Source organism: Cololabis saira, unplaced genomic scaffold (assembly GCF_033807715.1).
Source record: "Cololabis saira isolate AMF1-May2022 unplaced genomic scaffold, fColSai1.1 scf344, whole genome shotgun sequence".
In the NCBI taxonomy this organism is placed as follows: domain Eukaryota; kingdom Metazoa; phylum Chordata; class Actinopteri; order Beloniformes; family Belonidae; genus Cololabis; species Cololabis saira.
The window spans coordinates 1-14,419 of record NW_026906508.1 but is presented as its reverse complement, the minus strand read 5'-3'; the positions used below and the strand labels follow the sequence as shown (position 1 = coordinate 14,419).

The window sequence follows — 14,419 nt, the reverse complement described above, 5'->3', positions numbered from 1 at the left end:
GAACCAGTAAAACAGGTATCCTTAGGTCGCTGGTTCAACTCCGGCTCGAAGGACTGCCATTGTTTTTCATCTGCCCAGAGCGGGACTCTATTTCATCACTGTACTCGGCTATGGCTTTGGCCACTGCCATCTACTGTGGATGGGACATCTGAGTCGTTGCATCACGTGTGTTTCCACACGTGACCATCAAAGAGGGCTAGTGGCGCAATGGATAACGCGTCTGAGTACGGATCAGAAGATTCTAGGTTCAACTCCTGGCTAGCTCAAAAAATCCTAGTCTTTAATATTCTCCCAGTCACAACCATGGTAGTGTACATGTTTCTTCTTCTCTGTCATTTATTTATTTACTTGCTGTTTTCATTTGCCTCTGTGTACGCCCGGAAATGTACACTTCAAAGGTGCCGCAGGATAGGCCGTCTTCCGTAATGTTTCCAAAGCTGCCCCCGGCTCATGCTTATGTTTGTCTTTCATGGGACCTCTTTTATTCATTCTCTTCCTTCCTCATATCTCATTCGAGGCAAATGCCCTTACCTGACGACAGGGGCGGCACACCTCCGCACACTCTTCTTCCAACCTCACACCGTGTTCACTCACATAACTGCAGAGACCGAGCACATATCTAAAGCTGGGTACATGTGCCCTTTCAAGCTGTGATCGTATAGTGGTGAGTACTCTGCGTTGTGGCCGCAGCAACCCCGGTTCGAATCCGGGTCACAGCAACACTGTGGCAGCCAGAGTGCTTCGAAGATTTTTGGAAAAAGAAAGAAAAGGTGCCACGGCCACAACAAAATCCACTAGGGTGTTTGGATCACAATTTCACACCATTCACACTTCAATTGATTGGGGTGGGGAGGGGGCGTGCTACGGCCCGGACACTTAGCCGAGGACAATGCACTCTGCCAGTGGTAAGGAGCCGGCAAAATAAGGGAGACAATAATTCATTTAAAATGTTTCCTTTTCCCAGTTTTAGGCTTTGGTAGAAGAATACACAAGTCATGGAGCTGTCAACATGCATCCTCCTTCGATAGCTCAGTTGGTAGAGCGGAGGACTGTAGAACCAGTAAAACAGGTATCCTTAGGTCGCTGGTTCAACTCCGGCTCGAAGGACTGCCATTGTTTTTCATCTGCCCAGAGCGGGACTCTATTTCATCACTGTACTCGGCTATGGCTTTGGCCACTGCCATCTACTGTGGATGGGACATCTGAGTCGTTGCATCACGTGTGTTTCCACACGTGACCATCAAAGAGGGCTAGTGGCGCAATGGATAACGCGTCTGAGTACGGATCAGAAGATTCTAGGTTCAACTCCTGGCTAGCTCAAAAAATCCTAGTCTTTAATATTCTCCCAGTCACAACCATGGTAGTGTACATGTTTCTTCTTCTCTGTCATTTATTTATTTACTTGCTGTTTTCATTTGCCTCTGTGTACGCCCGGAAATGTACACTTCAAAGGTGCCGCAGGATAGGCCGTCTTCCGTAATGTTTCCAAAGCTGCCCCCGGCTCATGCTTATGTTTGTCTTTCATGGGACCTCTTTTATTCATTCTCTTCCTTCCTCATATCTCATTCGAGGCAAATGCCCTTACCTGACGACAGGGGCGGCACACCTCCGCACACCCTTCTTCCAACCTCACACCGTGTTCACTGACATAACTGCAGAGACCGAGCACATATCTAAAGCTGGGTACATGTGCCCTTTCAAGCTGTGATCGTATAGTGGTGAGTACTCTGCGTTGTGGCCGCAGCAACCCCGGTTCGAATCCGGGTCACAGCAACACTGTGGCAGCCAGAGTGCTTCGAAGATTTTTGGAAAAAGAAAGAAAAGGTGCCACGGCCACAACAAAATCCACTAGGGTGTTTGGATCACAATTTCACACCATTCACACTTCAATTGATTGGGGTGGGGAGGGGGCGTGCTACGGCCCGGACACTTAGCCGAGGACAATGCACTCTGCCAGTGGTAAGGAGCCGGCAAAATAAGGGAGACAATAATTCATTTAAAATGTTTCCTTTTCCCAGTTTTAGGCTTTGGTAGAAGAATACACAAGTCATGGAGCTGTCAACATGCATCCTCCTTCGATAGCTCAGTTGGTAGAGCGGAGGACTGTAGAACCAGTAAAACAGGTATCCTTAGGTCGCTGGTTCAACTCCGGCTCGAAGGACTGCCATTGTTTTTCATCTGCCCAGAGCGGGACTCTATTTCATCACTGTACTCGGCTATGGCTTTGGCCACTGCCATCTACTGTGGATGGGACATCTGAGTCGTTGCATCACGTGTGTTTCCACACGTGACCATCAAAGAGGGCTAGTGGCGCAATGGATAACGCTTCTGAGTACGGATCAGAAGATTCTAGGTTCAACTCCTGGCTAGCTCAAAAAATCCTAGTCTTTAATATTCTCCCAGTCACAACCATGGTAGTGTACATGTTTCTTCTTCTCTGTCATTTATTTATTTACTTGCTGTTTTCATTTGCCTCTGTGTACGCCCGGAAATGTACACTTCAAAGGTGCCGCAGGATAGGCCGTCTTCCGTAATGTTTCCAAAGCTGCCCCCGGCTCATGCTTATGTTTGTCTTTCATGGGACCTCTTTTATTCATTCTCTTCCTTCCTCATATCTCATTCGAGGCAAATGCCCTTACCTGACGACAGGGGCGGCACACCTCCGCACACTCTTCTTCCAACCTCACAGGGTGTTCACTGACATAACTGCAGAGACCGAGCACATATCTAAAGCTGGGTACATGTGCCCTTTCAAGCTGTGATCGTATAGTGGTGAGTACTCTGCGTTGTGGCCGCAGCAACCCCGGTTCGAATCCGGGTCACAGCAACACTGTGGCAGCCAGAGTGCTTCGAAGATTTTTGGAAAAAGAAAGAAAAGGTGCCACGGCCACAACAAAATCCACTAGGGTGTTTGGATCACAATTTCACACCATTCACACTTCAATTGATTGGGGTGGGGAGGGGGCGTGCTACGGCCCGGGCACTTAGCCGAGGACAATGCACTCTGCCAGTGGTAAGGAGCCGGCAAAATAAGGGAGACAATAATTCATTTAAAATGTTTCCTTTTCCCAGTTTTAGGCTTTGGTAGAAGAATACACAAGTCATGGAGCTGTCAACATGCATCCTCCTTCGATAGCTCAGTTGGTAGAGCGGAGGACTGTAGAACCAGTAAAACAGGTATCCTTAGGTCGCTGGTTCAACTCCGGCTCGAAGGACTGCCATTGTTTTTCATCTGCCCAGAGCGGGACTCTATTTCATCACTGTACTCGGCTATGGCTTTGGCCACTGCCATCTACTGTGGATGGGACATCTGAGTCGTTGCATCACGTGTGTTTCCACACGTGACCATCAAAGAGGGCTAGTGGCGCAATGGATAACGCGTCTGAGTACGGATCAGAAGATTCTAGGTTCAACTCCTGGCTAGCTCAAAAAATCCTAGTCTTTAATATTCTCCCAGTCACAACCATGGTAGTGTACATGTTTCTTCTTCTCTGTCATTTATTTATTTACTTGCTGTTTTCATTTGCCTCTGTGTACGCCCGGAAATGTACACTTCAAAGGTGCCGCAGGATAGGCCGTCTTCCGTAATGTTTCCAAAGCTGCCCCCGGCTCATGCTTATGTTTGTCTTTCATGGGACCTCTTTTATTCATTCTCTTCCTTCCTCATATCTCATTCGAGGCAAATGCCCTTACCTGACGACAGGGGCGGCACACCTCCGCACACCCTTCTTCCAACCTCACACCGTGTTCACTGACATAACTGCAGAGACCGAGCACATATCTAAAGCTGGGTACATGTGCCCTTTCAAGCTGTGATCGTATAGTGGTGAGTACTCTGCGTTGTGGCCGCAGCAACCCCGGTTCGAATCCGGGTCACAGCAACACTGTGGCAGCCAGAGTGCTTCGAAGATTTTTGGAAAAAGAAAGAAAAGTTGCCACGGCCACAACAAAATCCACTAGGGTGTTTGGATCACAATTTCACACCATTCACACTTCAATTGATTGGGGTGGGGAGGGGGCGTGCTACGGCCCGGACACTTAGCCGAGGACAATGCACTCTGCCAGTGGTAAGGAGCCGGCAAAATAAGGGAGACAATAATTCATTTAAAATGTTTCCTTTTCCCAGTTTTAGGCTTTGGTAGAAGAATACACAAGTCATGGAGCTGTCAACATGCATCCTCCTTCGATAGCTCAGTTGGTAGAGCGGAGGACTGTAGAACCAGTAAAACAGGTATCCTTAGGTCGCTGGTTCAACTCCGGCTCGAAGGACTGCCATTGTTTTTCATCTGCCCAGAGCGGGACTCTATTTCATCACTGTACTCGGCTATGGCTTTGGCCACTGCCATCTACTGTGGATGGGACATCTGAGTCGTTGCATCACGTGTGTTTCCACACGTGACCATCAAAGAGGGCTAGTGGCGCAATGGATAACGCGTCTGAGTACGGATCAGAAGATTCTAGGTTCAACTCCTGGCTAGCTCAAAAAATCCTAGTCTTTAATATTCTCCCAGTCACAACCATGGTAGTGTACATGTTTCTTCTTCTCTGTCATTTATTTATTTACTTGCTGTTTTCATTTGCCTCTGTGTACGCCCGGAAATGTACACTTCAAAGGTGCCGCAGGATAGGCCGTCTTCCGTAATGTTTCCAAAGCTGCCCCCGGCTCATGCTTATGTTTGTCTTTCATGGGACCTCTTTTATTCATTCTCTTCCTTCCTCATATCTCATTCGAGGCAAATGCCCTTACCTGACGACAGGGGCGGCACACCTCCGCACACTCTTCTTCCAACCTCACACCGTGTTCACTGACATAACTGCAGAGACCGAGCACATATCTAAAGCTGGGTACATGTGCCCTTTCAAGCTGTGATCGTATAGTGGTGAGTACTCTGCGTTGTGGCCGCAGCAACCCCGGTTCGAATCCGGGTCACAGCAACACTGTGGCAGCCAGAGTGCTTCGAAGATTTTTGGAAAAAGAAAGAAAAGGTGCCACGGCCACAACAAAATCCACTAGGGTGTTTGGATCACAATTTCACACCATTCACACTTCAATTGATTGGGGTGGGGAGGGGGCGTGCTACGGCCCGGACACTTAGCCGAGGACAATGCACTCTGCCAGTGGTAAGGAGCCGGCAAAATAAGGGAGACAATAATTCATTTAAAATGTTTCCTTTTCCCAGTTTTAGGCTTTGGTAGAAGAATACACAAGTCATGGAGCTGTCAACATGCATCCTCCTTCGATAGCTCAGTTGGTAGAGCGGAGGACTGTAGAACCAGTAAAACAGGTATCCTTAGGTCGCTGGTTCAACTCCGGCTCGAAGGACTGCCATTGTTTTTCATCTGCCAAGAGCGGGACTCTATTTCATCACTGTACTCGGCTATGGCTTTGGCCACTGCCATCTACTGTGGATGGGACATCTGAGTCGTTGCATCACGTGTGTTTCCACACGTGACCATCAAAGAGGGATAGTGGCGCAATGGATAACGCGTCTGAGTACGGATCAGAAGATTCTAGGTTCAACTCCTGGCTAGCTCAAAAAATCCTAGTCTTTAATATTCTCCCAGTCACAACCATGGTAGTGTACATGTTTCTTCTTCTCTGTCATTTATTTATTTACTTGCTGTTTTCATTTGCCTCTGTGTACGCCCGGAAATGTACACTTCAAAGGTGCCGCAGGATAGGCCGTCTTCCGTAATGTTTCCAAAGCTGCCCCCGGCTCATGCTTATGTTTGTCTTTCATGGGACCTCTTTTATTCATTCTCTTCCTTCCTCATATCTCATTCGAGGCAAATGCCCTTACCTGACGACAGGGGCGGCACACCTCCGCACACTCTTCTTCCAACCTCACACCGTGTTCACTGACATAACTGCAGAGACCGAGCACATATCTAAAGCTGGGTACATGTGCCCTTTCAAGCTGTGATCGTATAGTGGTGAGTACTCTGCGTTGTGGCCGCAGCAACCCCGGTTCGAATCCGGGTCACAGCAACACTGTGGCAGCCAGAGTGCTTCGAAGATTTTTGGAAAAAGAAAGAAAAGGTGCCACGGCCACAACAAAATCCACTAGGGTGTTTGGATCACAATTTCACACCATTCACACTTCAATTGATTGGGGTGGGGAGGGGGCGTGCTACGGCCCGGACACTTAGCCGAGGACAATGCACTCTGCCAGTGGTAAGGAGCCGGCAAAATAAGGGAGACAATAATCCATTTAAAATGTTTCCTTTTCCCAGTTTTAGGCTTTGGTAGAAGAATACACAAGTCATGGAGCTGTCAACATGCATCCTCCTTCGATAGCTCAGTTGGTAGAGCGGAGGACTGTAGAACCAGTAAAACAGGTATCCTTAGGTCGCTGGTTCAACTCCGGCTCGAAGGACTGCCATTGTTTTTCATCTGCCCAGAGCGGGACTCTATTTCATCACTGTACTCGGCTATGGCTTTGGCCACTGCCATCTACTGTGGATGGGACATCTGAGTCGTTGCATCACGTGTGTTTCCACACGTGACCATCAAAGAGGGCTAGTGGCGCAATGGATAACGCGTCTGAGTACGGATCAGAAGATTCTAGGTTCAACTCCTGGCTAGCTCAAAAAATCCTAGTCTTTAATATTCTCCCAGTCACAACCATGGTAGTGTACATGTTTCTTCTTCTCTGTCATTTATTTATTTACTTGCTGTTTTCATTTGCCTCTGTGTACGCCCGGAAATGTACACTTCAAAGGTGCCGCAGGATAGGCCGTCTTCCGTAATGTTTCCAAAGCTGCCCCCGGCTCATGCTTATGTTTGTCTTTCATGGGACCTCTTTTATTCATTCTCTTCCTTCCTCATATCTCATTCGAGGCAAATGCCCTTACCTGACGACAGGGGCGGCACACCTCCGCACACCCTTCTTCCAACCTCACACCGTGTTCACTGACATAACTGCAGAGACCGAGCACATATCTAAAGCTGGGTACATGTGCCCTTTCAAGCTGTGATCGTATAGTGGTGAGTACTCTGCGTTGTGGCCGCAGCAACCCCGGTTCGAATCCGGGTCACAGCAACACTGTGGCAGCCAGAGTGCTTCGAAGATTTTTGGAAAAAGAAAGAAAAGGTGCCACGGCCACAACAAAATCCACTAGGGTGTTTGGATCACAATTTCACACCATTCACACTTCAATTGATTGGGGTGGGGAGGGGGCGTGCTACGGCCCGGACACTTAGCCGAGGACAATGCACTCTGCCAGTGGTAAGGAGCCGGCAAAATAAGGGAGACAATAATTCATTTAAAATGTTTCCTTTTCCCAGTTTTAGGCTTTGGTAGAAGAATACACAAGTCATGGAGCTGTCAACATGCATCCTCCTTCGATAGCTCAGTTGGTAGAGCGGAGGACTGTAGAACCAGTAAAACAGGTATCCTTAGGTCGCTGGTTCAACTCCGGCTCGAAGGACTGCCATTGTTTTTCATCTGCCCAGAGCGGGACTCTATTTCATCACTGTACTCGGCTATGGCTTTGGCCACTGCCATCTACTGTGGATGGGACATCTGAGTCGTTGCATCACGTGTGTTTCCACACGTGACCATCAAAGAGGGCTAGTGGCGCAATGGATAACGCGTCTGAGTACGGATCAGAAGATTCTAGGTTCAACTCCTGGCTAGCTCAAAAAATCCTAGTCTTTAATATTCTCCCAGTCACAACCATGGTAGTGTACATGTTTCTTCTTCTCTGTCATTTATTTATTTACTTGCTGTTTTCATTTGCCTCTGTGTACGCCCGGAAATGTACACTTCAAAGGTGCCGCAGGATAGGCCGTCTTCCGTAATGTTTCCAAAGCTGCCCCCGGCTCATGCTTATGTTTGTCTTTCATGGGACCTCTTTTATTCATTCTCTTCCTTCCTCATATCTCATTCGAGGCAAATGCCCTTACCTGACGACAGGGGCGGCACACCTCCGCACACTCTTCTTCCAACCTCACACCGTGTTCACTGACATAACTGCAGAGACCGAGCACATATCTAAAGCTGGGTACATGTGCCCTTTCAAGCTGTGATCGTATAGTGGTGAGTACTCTGCGTTGTGGCCGCAGCAACCCCGGTTCGAATCCGGGTCACAGCAACACTGTGGCAGCCAGAGTGCTTCGAAGATTTTTGGAAAAAGAAAGAAAAGGTGCCACGGCCACAACAAAATCCACTAGGGTGTTTGGATCACAATTTCACACCATTCACACTTCAATTGATTGGGGTGGGGAGGGGGCGTGCTACGGCCCGGACACTTAGCCGAGGACAATGCACTCTGCCAGTGGTAAGGAGCCGGCAAAATAAGGGAGACAATAATTCATTTAAAATGTTTCCTTTTCCCAGTTTTAGGCTTTGGTAGAAGAATACACAAGTCATGGAGCTGTCAACATGCATCCTCCTTCGATAGCTCAGTTGGTAGAGCGGAGGACTGTAGAACCAGTAAAACAGGTATCCTTAGGTCGCTGGTTCAACTCCGGCTCGAAGGACTGCCATTGTTTTTCATCTGCCCAGAGCGGGACTCTATTTCATCACTGTACTCGGCTATGGCTTTGGCCACTGCCATCTACTGTGGATGGGACATCTGAGTCGTTGCATCACGTGTGTTTCCACACGTGACCATCAAAGAGGGCTAGTGGCGCAATGGATAACGCGTCTGAGTACGGATCAGAAGATTCTAGGTTCAACTCCTGGCTAGCTCAAAAAATCCTAGTCTTTAATATTCTCCCAGTCACAACCATGGTAGTGTACATGTTTCTTCTTCTCTGTCATTTATTTATTTACTTGCTGTTTTCATTTGCCTCTGTGTACGCCCGGAAATGTACACTTCAAAGGTGCCGCAGGATAGGCCGTCTTCCGTAATGTTTCCAAAGCTGCCCCCGGCTCATGCTTATGTTTGTCTTTCATGGGACCTCTTTTATTCATTCTCTTCCTTCCTCATATCTCATTCGAGGCAAATGCCCTTACCTGACGACAGGGGCGGCACACCTCCGCACACCCTTCTTCCAACCTCACACCGTGTTCACTGACATAACTGCAGAGACCGAGCACATATCTAAAGCTGGGTACATGTGCCCTTTCAAGCTGTGATCGTATAGTGGTGAGTACTCTGCGTTGTGGCCGCAGCAACCCCGGTTCGAATCCGGGTCACAGCAACACTGTGGCAGCCAGAGTGCTTCGAAGATTTTTGGAAAAAGAAAGAAAAGGTGCCACGGCCACAACAAAATCCACTAGGGTGTTTGGATCACAATTTCACACCATTCACACTTCAATTGATTGGGGTGGGGAGGGGGCGTGCTACGGCCCGGACACTTAGCCGAGGACAATGCACTCTGCCAGTGGTAAGGAGCCGGCAAAATAAGGGAGACAATAATTCATTTAAAATGTTTCCTTTTCCCAGTTTTAGGCTTTGGTAGAAGAATACACAAGTCATGGAGCTGTCAACATGCATCCTCCTTCGATAGCTCAGTTGGTAGAGCGGAGGACTGTAGAACCAGTAAAACAGGTATCCTTAGGTCGCTGGTTCAACTCCGGCTCGAAGGACTGCCATTGTTTTTCATCTGCCCAGAGCGGGACTCTATTTCATCACTGTACTCGGCTATGGCTTTGGCCACTGCCATCTACTGTGGATGGGACATCTGAGTCGTTGCATCACGTGTGTTTCCACACGTGACCATCAAAGAGGGCTAGTGGCGCAATGGATAACGCGTCTGAGTACGGATCAGAAGATTCTAGGTTCAACTCCTGGCTAGCTCAAAAAATCCTAGTCTTTAATATTCTCCCAGTCACAACCATGGTAGTGTACATGTTTCTTCTTCTCTGTCATTTATTTATTTACTTGCTGTTTTCATTTGCCTCTGTGTACGCCCGGAAATGTACACTTCAAAGGTGCCGCAGGATAGGCCGTCTTCCGTAATGTTTCCAAAGCTGCCCCCGGCTCATGCTTATGTTTGTCTTTCATGGGACCTCTTTTATTCATTCTCTTCCTTCCTCATATCTCATTCGAGGCAAATGCCCTTACCTGACGACAGGGGCGGCACACCTCCGCACACCCTTCTTCCAACCTCACACCGTGTTCACTGACATAACTGCAGAGACCGAGCACATATCTAAAGCTGGGTACATGTGCCCTTTCAAGCTGTGATCGTATAGTGGTGAGTACTCTGCGTTGTGGCCGCAGCAACCCCGGTTCGAATCCGGGTCACAGCAACACTGTGGCAGCCAGAGTGCTTCGAAGATTTTTGGAAAAAGAAAGAAAAGGTGCCACGGCCACAACAAAATCCACTAGGGTGTTTGGATCACAATTTCACACCATTCACACTTCAATTGATTGGGGTGGGGAGGGGGCGTGCTACGGCCCGGACACTTAGCCGAGGACAATGCACTCTGCCAGTGGTAAGGAGCCGGCAAAATAAGGGAGACAATAATTCATTTAAAATGTTTCCTTTTCCCAGTTTTAGGCTTTGGTAGAAGAATACACAAGTCATGGAGCTGTCAACATGCATCCTCCTTCGATAGCTCAGTTGGTAGAGCGGAGGACTGTAGAACCAGTAAAACAGGTATCCTTAGGTCGCTGGTTCAACTCCGGCTCGAAGGACTGCCATTGTTTTTCATCTGCCCAGAGCGGGACTCTATTTCATCACTGTACTCGGCTATGGCTTTGGCCACTGCCATCTACTGTGGATGGGACATCTGAGTCGTTGCATCACGTGTGTTTCCACACGTGACCATCAAAGAGGGCTAGTGGCGCAATGGATAACGCGTCTGAGTACGGATCAGAAGATTCTAGGTTCAACTCCTGGCTAGCTCAAAAAATCCTAGTCTTTAATATTCTCCCAGTCACAACCTTGGTAGTGTACATGTTTCTTCTTCTCTGTCATTTATTTATTTACTTGCTGTTTTCATTTGCCTCTGTGTACGCCCGGAAATGTACACTTCAAAGGTGCCGCAGGATAGGCCGTCTTCCGTAATGTTTCCAAAGCTGCCCCCGGCTCATGCTTATGTTTGTCTTTCATGGGACCTCTTTTATTCATTCTCTTCCTTCCTCATATCTCATTCGAGGCAAATGCCCTTACCTGACGACAGGGGCGGCACACCTCCGCACACTCTTCTTCAAACCTCACACCGTGTTCACTGACATAACTGCAGAGACCGAGCACATATCTAAAGCTGGGTACATGTGCCCTTTCAAGCTGTGATCGTATAGTGGTGAGTACTCTGCGTTGTGGCCGCAGCAACCCCGGTTCGAATCCGGGTCACAGCAACACTGTGGCAGCCAGAGTGCTTCGAAGATTTTCGGAAAAAGAAAGAAAAGGTGCCACGGCCACAACAAAATCCACTAGGGTGTTTGGATCACAATTTCACACCATTCACACTTCAATTGATTGGGGTGGGGAGGGGGCGTGCTACGGCCCGGACACTTAGCCGAGGACAATGCACTCTGCCAGTGGTAAGGAGCCGGCAAAATAAGGGAGACAATAATTCATTTAAAATGTTTCCTTTTCCCAGTTTTAGGCTTTGGTAGAAGAATACACAAGTCATGGAGCTGTCAACATGCATCCTCCTTCGATAGCTCAGTTGGTAGAGCGGAGGACTGTAGAACCAGTAAAACAGGTATCCTTAGGTCGCTGGTTCAACTCCGGCTCGAAGGACTGCCATTGTTTTTCATCTGCCCAGAGCGGGACTCTATTTCATCACTGTACTCGGCTATGGCTTTGGCCACTGCCATCTACTGTGGATGGGACATCTGAGTCGTTGCATCACGTGTGTTTCCACACGTGACCATCAAAGAGGGCTAGTGGCGCAATGGATAACGCGTCTGAGTACGGATCAGAAGATTCTAGGTTCAACTCCTGGCTAGCTCAAAAAATCCTAGTCTTTAATATTCTCCCAGTCACAACCTTGGTAGTGTACATGTTTCTTCTCTGTCATTTATTTATTTACTTGCTGTTTTCATTTGCCTCTGTGTACGCCCGGAAATGTACACTTCAAAGGTGCCGCAGGATAGGCCGTCTTCCGTTATGTTTCCAAAGCTGCCCCCGGCTCATGCTTATGTTTGTCTTTCATGGGACCTCTTTTATTCATTCTCTTCCTTCCTCATATCTCATTCGAGGCAAATGCCCTTACCTGACGACAGGGGCGGCACACCTCCGCACACTCTTCTTCCAACCTCACACCGTGTTCACTGACATAACTGCAGAGACCGAGCACATATCTAAAGCTGGGTACATGTGCCCTTTCAAGCTGTGATCGTATAGTGGTGAGTACTCTGCGTTGTGGCCGCAGCAACCCCGGTTCGAATCCGGGTCACAGCAACACTGTGGCAGCCAGAGTGCTTCGAAGATTTTTGGAAAAAGAAAGAAAAGGTGCCACGGCCACAACAAAATCCACTAGGGTGTTTGGATCACAATTTCACACCATTCACACTTCAATTGATTGGGGTGGGGAGGGGGCGTGCTACGGCCCGGACACTTAGCCGAGGACAATGCACTCTGCCAGTGGTAAGGAGCCGGCAAAATAAGGGAGACAATAATTCATTTAAAATTTTTCCTTTTCCCAGTTTTAGGCTTTGGTAGAAGAATACACAAGTCATGGAGCTGTCAACATGCATCCTCCTTCGATAGCTCAGTTGGTAGGGCGGAGGACTGTAGAACCAGTAAAACAGGTATCCTTAGGTCGCTGGTTCAACTCCGGCTCGAAGGACTGCCATTGTTTTTCATCTGCCCAGAGCGGGACTCTATTTCATCACTGTACTCGGCTATGGCTTTGGCCACTGCCATCTACTGTGGATGGGACATCTGAGTCGTTGCATCACGTGTGTTTCCACACGTGACCATCAAAGAGGGCTAGTGGCGCAATGGATAACGCGTCTGAGTACGGATCAGAAGATTCTAGGTTCAACTCCTGGCTAGCTCAAAAAATCCTAGTCTTTAATATTCTCCCAGTCACAACCTTGGTAGTGTACATGTTTCTTCTCTGTCATTTATTTATTTACTTGCTGTTTTCATTTGCCTCTGTGTACGCCCGGAAATGTACACTTCAAAGGTGCCGCAGGATAGGCCGTCTTCCGTTATGTTTCCAAAGCTGCCCCCGGCTCATGCTTATGTTTGTCTTTCATGGGACCTCTTTTATTCATTCTCTTCCTTCCTCATATCTCATTCGAGGCAAATGCCCTTACCTGACGACAGGGGCGGCACACCTCCGCACACTCTTCTTCCAACCTCACACCGTGTTCACTGACATAACTGCAGAGACCGAGCACATATCTAAAGCTGGGTACATGTGCCCTTTCAAGCTGTGATCGTATAGTGGTGAGTACTCTGCGTTGTGGCCGCAGCAACCCCGGTTCGAATCCGGGTCACAGCAACACTGTGGCAGCCAGAGTGCTTCGAAGATTTTTGGAAAAAGAAAGAAAAGGTGCCACGGCCACAACAAAATCCACTAGGGTGTTTGGATCACAATTTCACACCATTCACACTTCAATTGATTGGGGTGGGGAGGGGGCGTGCTACGGCCCGGACACTTAGCCGAGGACAATGCACTCTGCCAGTGGTAAGGAGCCGGCAAAATAAGGGAGACAATAATTCATTTAAAATGTTTCCTTTTCCCAGTTTTAGGCTTTGGTAGAAGAATACACAAGTCATGGAGCTGTCAACATGCATCCTCCTTCGATAGCTCAGTTGGTAGAGCGGAGGACTGTAGAACCAGTAAAACAGGTATCCTTAGGTCGCTGGTTCAACTCCGGCTCGAAGGACTGCCATTGTTTTTCATCTGCCCAGAGCGGGACTCTATTTCATCACTGTACTCGGCTATGGCTTTGGCCACTGCCATCTACTGTGGATGGGACATCTGAGTCGTTGCATCACGTGTGTTTCCACACGTGACCATCAAAGAGGGCTAGTGGCGCAATGGATAACGCGTCTGAGTACGGATCAGAACATTCTAGGTTCAACTCCTGGCTAGCTCAAAAAATCCTAGTCTTTAATATTCTCCCAGTCACAACCTTGGTAGTGTACATGTTTCTTCTTCTCTGTCATTTATTTATTTACTTGCTGTTTTCATTTGCCTCTGTGTACGCCCGGAAATGTACACTTCAAAGGTGCCGCAGGATAGGCCGTCTTCCGTAATGTTTCCAAAGCTGCCCCCGGCTCATGCTTATGTTTGTCTTTCATGGGACCTCTTTTATTCATTCTCTTCCTTCCTCATATCTCATTCGAGGCAAATGCCCTTACCTGACGACAGGGGCGGCACACCTCCGCACACTCTTCTTCCAACCTCACACCGTGTTCACTGACATAACTGCAGAGACCGAGCACATATCTAAAGCTGGGTACATGTGCCCTTTCAAGCTGTGATCGTATAGTGGTGAGTACTCTGCGTTGTGGCCGCAGCAACCCCGGTTCGAATCCGGGTCACAGCAACAC

At 48.3% G+C, this 14,419-nt stretch overlaps 38 non-coding genes across 38 annotated transcripts; all 38 read left to right on the top strand.

Moving 5' to 3' along the window:
- The first annotated feature begins 193 nt into the window (after positions 1–193).
- trnar-acg (transfer RNA arginine (anticodon ACG)) lies at positions 194–266 on the top strand. The gene has a single exon. It is a non-coding gene; the product is annotated as a tRNA-Arg (tRNA).
- A 381-nt stretch (positions 267–647) lies between these two features.
- trnah-gug (transfer RNA histidin (anticodon GUG)) lies at positions 648–719 on the top strand. The gene has a single exon. It is a non-coding gene; the product is annotated as a tRNA-His (tRNA).
- Positions 720–1,018: 299 nt separating this feature from the next.
- Positions 1,019–1,107, top strand: trnay-gua (transfer RNA tyrosine (anticodon GUA)). Its single transcript is given in 2 exon segments — positions 1,019–1,055; positions 1,072–1,107. It is a non-coding gene; the product is annotated as a tRNA-Tyr (tRNA).
- A 140-nt stretch (positions 1,108–1,247) lies between these two features.
- trnar-acg (transfer RNA arginine (anticodon ACG)) lies at positions 1,248–1,320 on the top strand. The gene has a single exon. It is a non-coding gene; the product is annotated as a tRNA-Arg (tRNA).
- Positions 1,321–1,701: 381 nt separating this feature from the next.
- On the top strand, positions 1,702–1,773 carry trnah-gug (transfer RNA histidin (anticodon GUG)). Its single transcript has one exon. It is a non-coding gene; the product is annotated as a tRNA-His (tRNA).
- A 299-nt stretch (positions 1,774–2,072) lies between these two features.
- On the top strand, positions 2,073–2,161 carry trnay-gua (transfer RNA tyrosine (anticodon GUA)). Its single transcript is given in 2 exon segments — positions 2,073–2,109; positions 2,126–2,161. It is a non-coding gene; the product is annotated as a tRNA-Tyr (tRNA).
- A 594-nt stretch (positions 2,162–2,755) lies between these two features.
- On the top strand, positions 2,756–2,827 carry trnah-gug (transfer RNA histidin (anticodon GUG)). Its single transcript has one exon. It is a non-coding gene; the product is annotated as a tRNA-His (tRNA).
- A 299-nt stretch (positions 2,828–3,126) lies between these two features.
- trnay-gua (transfer RNA tyrosine (anticodon GUA)) lies at positions 3,127–3,215 on the top strand. The gene is given in 2 exon segments: positions 3,127–3,163; positions 3,180–3,215. It is a non-coding gene; the product is annotated as a tRNA-Tyr (tRNA).
- A 140-nt stretch (positions 3,216–3,355) lies between these two features.
- On the top strand, positions 3,356–3,428 carry trnar-acg (transfer RNA arginine (anticodon ACG)). Its single transcript has one exon. It is a non-coding gene; the product is annotated as a tRNA-Arg (tRNA).
- A 381-nt stretch (positions 3,429–3,809) lies between these two features.
- trnah-gug (transfer RNA histidin (anticodon GUG)) lies at positions 3,810–3,881 on the top strand. Its single transcript has one exon. It is a non-coding gene; the product is annotated as a tRNA-His (tRNA).
- Positions 3,882–4,180: 299 nt separating this feature from the next.
- trnay-gua (transfer RNA tyrosine (anticodon GUA)) lies at positions 4,181–4,269 on the top strand. Its single transcript is given in 2 exon segments — positions 4,181–4,217; positions 4,234–4,269. It is a non-coding gene; the product is annotated as a tRNA-Tyr (tRNA).
- Positions 4,270–4,409: 140 nt separating this feature from the next.
- On the top strand, positions 4,410–4,482 carry trnar-acg (transfer RNA arginine (anticodon ACG)). The gene has a single exon. It is a non-coding gene; the product is annotated as a tRNA-Arg (tRNA).
- Positions 4,483–4,863: 381 nt separating this feature from the next.
- trnah-gug (transfer RNA histidin (anticodon GUG)) lies at positions 4,864–4,935 on the top strand. Its single transcript has one exon. It is a non-coding gene; the product is annotated as a tRNA-His (tRNA).
- A 299-nt stretch (positions 4,936–5,234) lies between these two features.
- trnay-gua (transfer RNA tyrosine (anticodon GUA)) lies at positions 5,235–5,323 on the top strand. The gene is given in 2 exon segments: positions 5,235–5,271; positions 5,288–5,323. It is a non-coding gene; the product is annotated as a tRNA-Tyr (tRNA).
- Positions 5,324–5,917: 594 nt separating this feature from the next.
- trnah-gug (transfer RNA histidin (anticodon GUG)) lies at positions 5,918–5,989 on the top strand. Its single transcript has one exon. It is a non-coding gene; the product is annotated as a tRNA-His (tRNA).
- Positions 5,990–6,288: 299 nt separating this feature from the next.
- trnay-gua (transfer RNA tyrosine (anticodon GUA)) lies at positions 6,289–6,377 on the top strand. Its single transcript is given in 2 exon segments — positions 6,289–6,325; positions 6,342–6,377. It is a non-coding gene; the product is annotated as a tRNA-Tyr (tRNA).
- A 140-nt stretch (positions 6,378–6,517) lies between these two features.
- Positions 6,518–6,590, top strand: trnar-acg (transfer RNA arginine (anticodon ACG)). The gene has a single exon. It is a non-coding gene; the product is annotated as a tRNA-Arg (tRNA).
- Positions 6,591–6,971: 381 nt separating this feature from the next.
- Positions 6,972–7,043, top strand: trnah-gug (transfer RNA histidin (anticodon GUG)). Its single transcript has one exon. It is a non-coding gene; the product is annotated as a tRNA-His (tRNA).
- A 299-nt stretch (positions 7,044–7,342) lies between these two features.
- trnay-gua (transfer RNA tyrosine (anticodon GUA)) lies at positions 7,343–7,431 on the top strand. The gene is given in 2 exon segments: positions 7,343–7,379; positions 7,396–7,431. It is a non-coding gene; the product is annotated as a tRNA-Tyr (tRNA).
- A 140-nt stretch (positions 7,432–7,571) lies between these two features.
- trnar-acg (transfer RNA arginine (anticodon ACG)) lies at positions 7,572–7,644 on the top strand. The gene has a single exon. It is a non-coding gene; the product is annotated as a tRNA-Arg (tRNA).
- A 381-nt stretch (positions 7,645–8,025) lies between these two features.
- On the top strand, positions 8,026–8,097 carry trnah-gug (transfer RNA histidin (anticodon GUG)). The gene has a single exon. It is a non-coding gene; the product is annotated as a tRNA-His (tRNA).
- A 299-nt stretch (positions 8,098–8,396) lies between these two features.
- Positions 8,397–8,485, top strand: trnay-gua (transfer RNA tyrosine (anticodon GUA)). The gene is given in 2 exon segments: positions 8,397–8,433; positions 8,450–8,485. It is a non-coding gene; the product is annotated as a tRNA-Tyr (tRNA).
- Positions 8,486–8,625: 140 nt separating this feature from the next.
- Positions 8,626–8,698, top strand: trnar-acg (transfer RNA arginine (anticodon ACG)). Its single transcript has one exon. It is a non-coding gene; the product is annotated as a tRNA-Arg (tRNA).
- Positions 8,699–9,079: 381 nt separating this feature from the next.
- trnah-gug (transfer RNA histidin (anticodon GUG)) lies at positions 9,080–9,151 on the top strand. Its single transcript has one exon. It is a non-coding gene; the product is annotated as a tRNA-His (tRNA).
- Positions 9,152–9,450: 299 nt separating this feature from the next.
- trnay-gua (transfer RNA tyrosine (anticodon GUA)) lies at positions 9,451–9,539 on the top strand. The gene is given in 2 exon segments: positions 9,451–9,487; positions 9,504–9,539. It is a non-coding gene; the product is annotated as a tRNA-Tyr (tRNA).
- A 140-nt stretch (positions 9,540–9,679) lies between these two features.
- On the top strand, positions 9,680–9,752 carry trnar-acg (transfer RNA arginine (anticodon ACG)). Its single transcript has one exon. It is a non-coding gene; the product is annotated as a tRNA-Arg (tRNA).
- A 381-nt stretch (positions 9,753–10,133) lies between these two features.
- On the top strand, positions 10,134–10,205 carry trnah-gug (transfer RNA histidin (anticodon GUG)). Its single transcript has one exon. It is a non-coding gene; the product is annotated as a tRNA-His (tRNA).
- Positions 10,206–10,504: 299 nt separating this feature from the next.
- Positions 10,505–10,593, top strand: trnay-gua (transfer RNA tyrosine (anticodon GUA)). The gene is given in 2 exon segments: positions 10,505–10,541; positions 10,558–10,593. It is a non-coding gene; the product is annotated as a tRNA-Tyr (tRNA).
- Positions 10,594–10,733: 140 nt separating this feature from the next.
- trnar-acg (transfer RNA arginine (anticodon ACG)) lies at positions 10,734–10,806 on the top strand. The gene has a single exon. It is a non-coding gene; the product is annotated as a tRNA-Arg (tRNA).
- A 381-nt stretch (positions 10,807–11,187) lies between these two features.
- Positions 11,188–11,259, top strand: trnah-gug (transfer RNA histidin (anticodon GUG)). The gene has a single exon. It is a non-coding gene; the product is annotated as a tRNA-His (tRNA).
- Positions 11,260–11,558: 299 nt separating this feature from the next.
- trnay-gua (transfer RNA tyrosine (anticodon GUA)) lies at positions 11,559–11,647 on the top strand. Its single transcript is given in 2 exon segments — positions 11,559–11,595; positions 11,612–11,647. It is a non-coding gene; the product is annotated as a tRNA-Tyr (tRNA).
- Positions 11,648–11,787: 140 nt separating this feature from the next.
- Positions 11,788–11,860, top strand: trnar-acg (transfer RNA arginine (anticodon ACG)). Its single transcript has one exon. It is a non-coding gene; the product is annotated as a tRNA-Arg (tRNA).
- A 378-nt stretch (positions 11,861–12,238) lies between these two features.
- Positions 12,239–12,310, top strand: trnah-gug (transfer RNA histidin (anticodon GUG)). Its single transcript has one exon. It is a non-coding gene; the product is annotated as a tRNA-His (tRNA).
- A 299-nt stretch (positions 12,311–12,609) lies between these two features.
- On the top strand, positions 12,610–12,698 carry trnay-gua (transfer RNA tyrosine (anticodon GUA)). The gene is given in 2 exon segments: positions 12,610–12,646; positions 12,663–12,698. It is a non-coding gene; the product is annotated as a tRNA-Tyr (tRNA).
- A 140-nt stretch (positions 12,699–12,838) lies between these two features.
- Positions 12,839–12,911, top strand: trnar-acg (transfer RNA arginine (anticodon ACG)). Its single transcript has one exon. It is a non-coding gene; the product is annotated as a tRNA-Arg (tRNA).
- Positions 12,912–13,289: 378 nt separating this feature from the next.
- trnah-gug (transfer RNA histidin (anticodon GUG)) lies at positions 13,290–13,361 on the top strand. Its single transcript has one exon. It is a non-coding gene; the product is annotated as a tRNA-His (tRNA).
- Positions 13,362–13,660: 299 nt separating this feature from the next.
- On the top strand, positions 13,661–13,749 carry trnay-gua (transfer RNA tyrosine (anticodon GUA)). Its single transcript is given in 2 exon segments — positions 13,661–13,697; positions 13,714–13,749. It is a non-coding gene; the product is annotated as a tRNA-Tyr (tRNA).
- A 594-nt stretch (positions 13,750–14,343) lies between these two features.
- Positions 14,344–14,415, top strand: trnah-gug (transfer RNA histidin (anticodon GUG)). Its single transcript has one exon. It is a non-coding gene; the product is annotated as a tRNA-His (tRNA).
- The last annotated feature ends 4 nt before the right edge of the window (positions 14,416–14,419 follow it).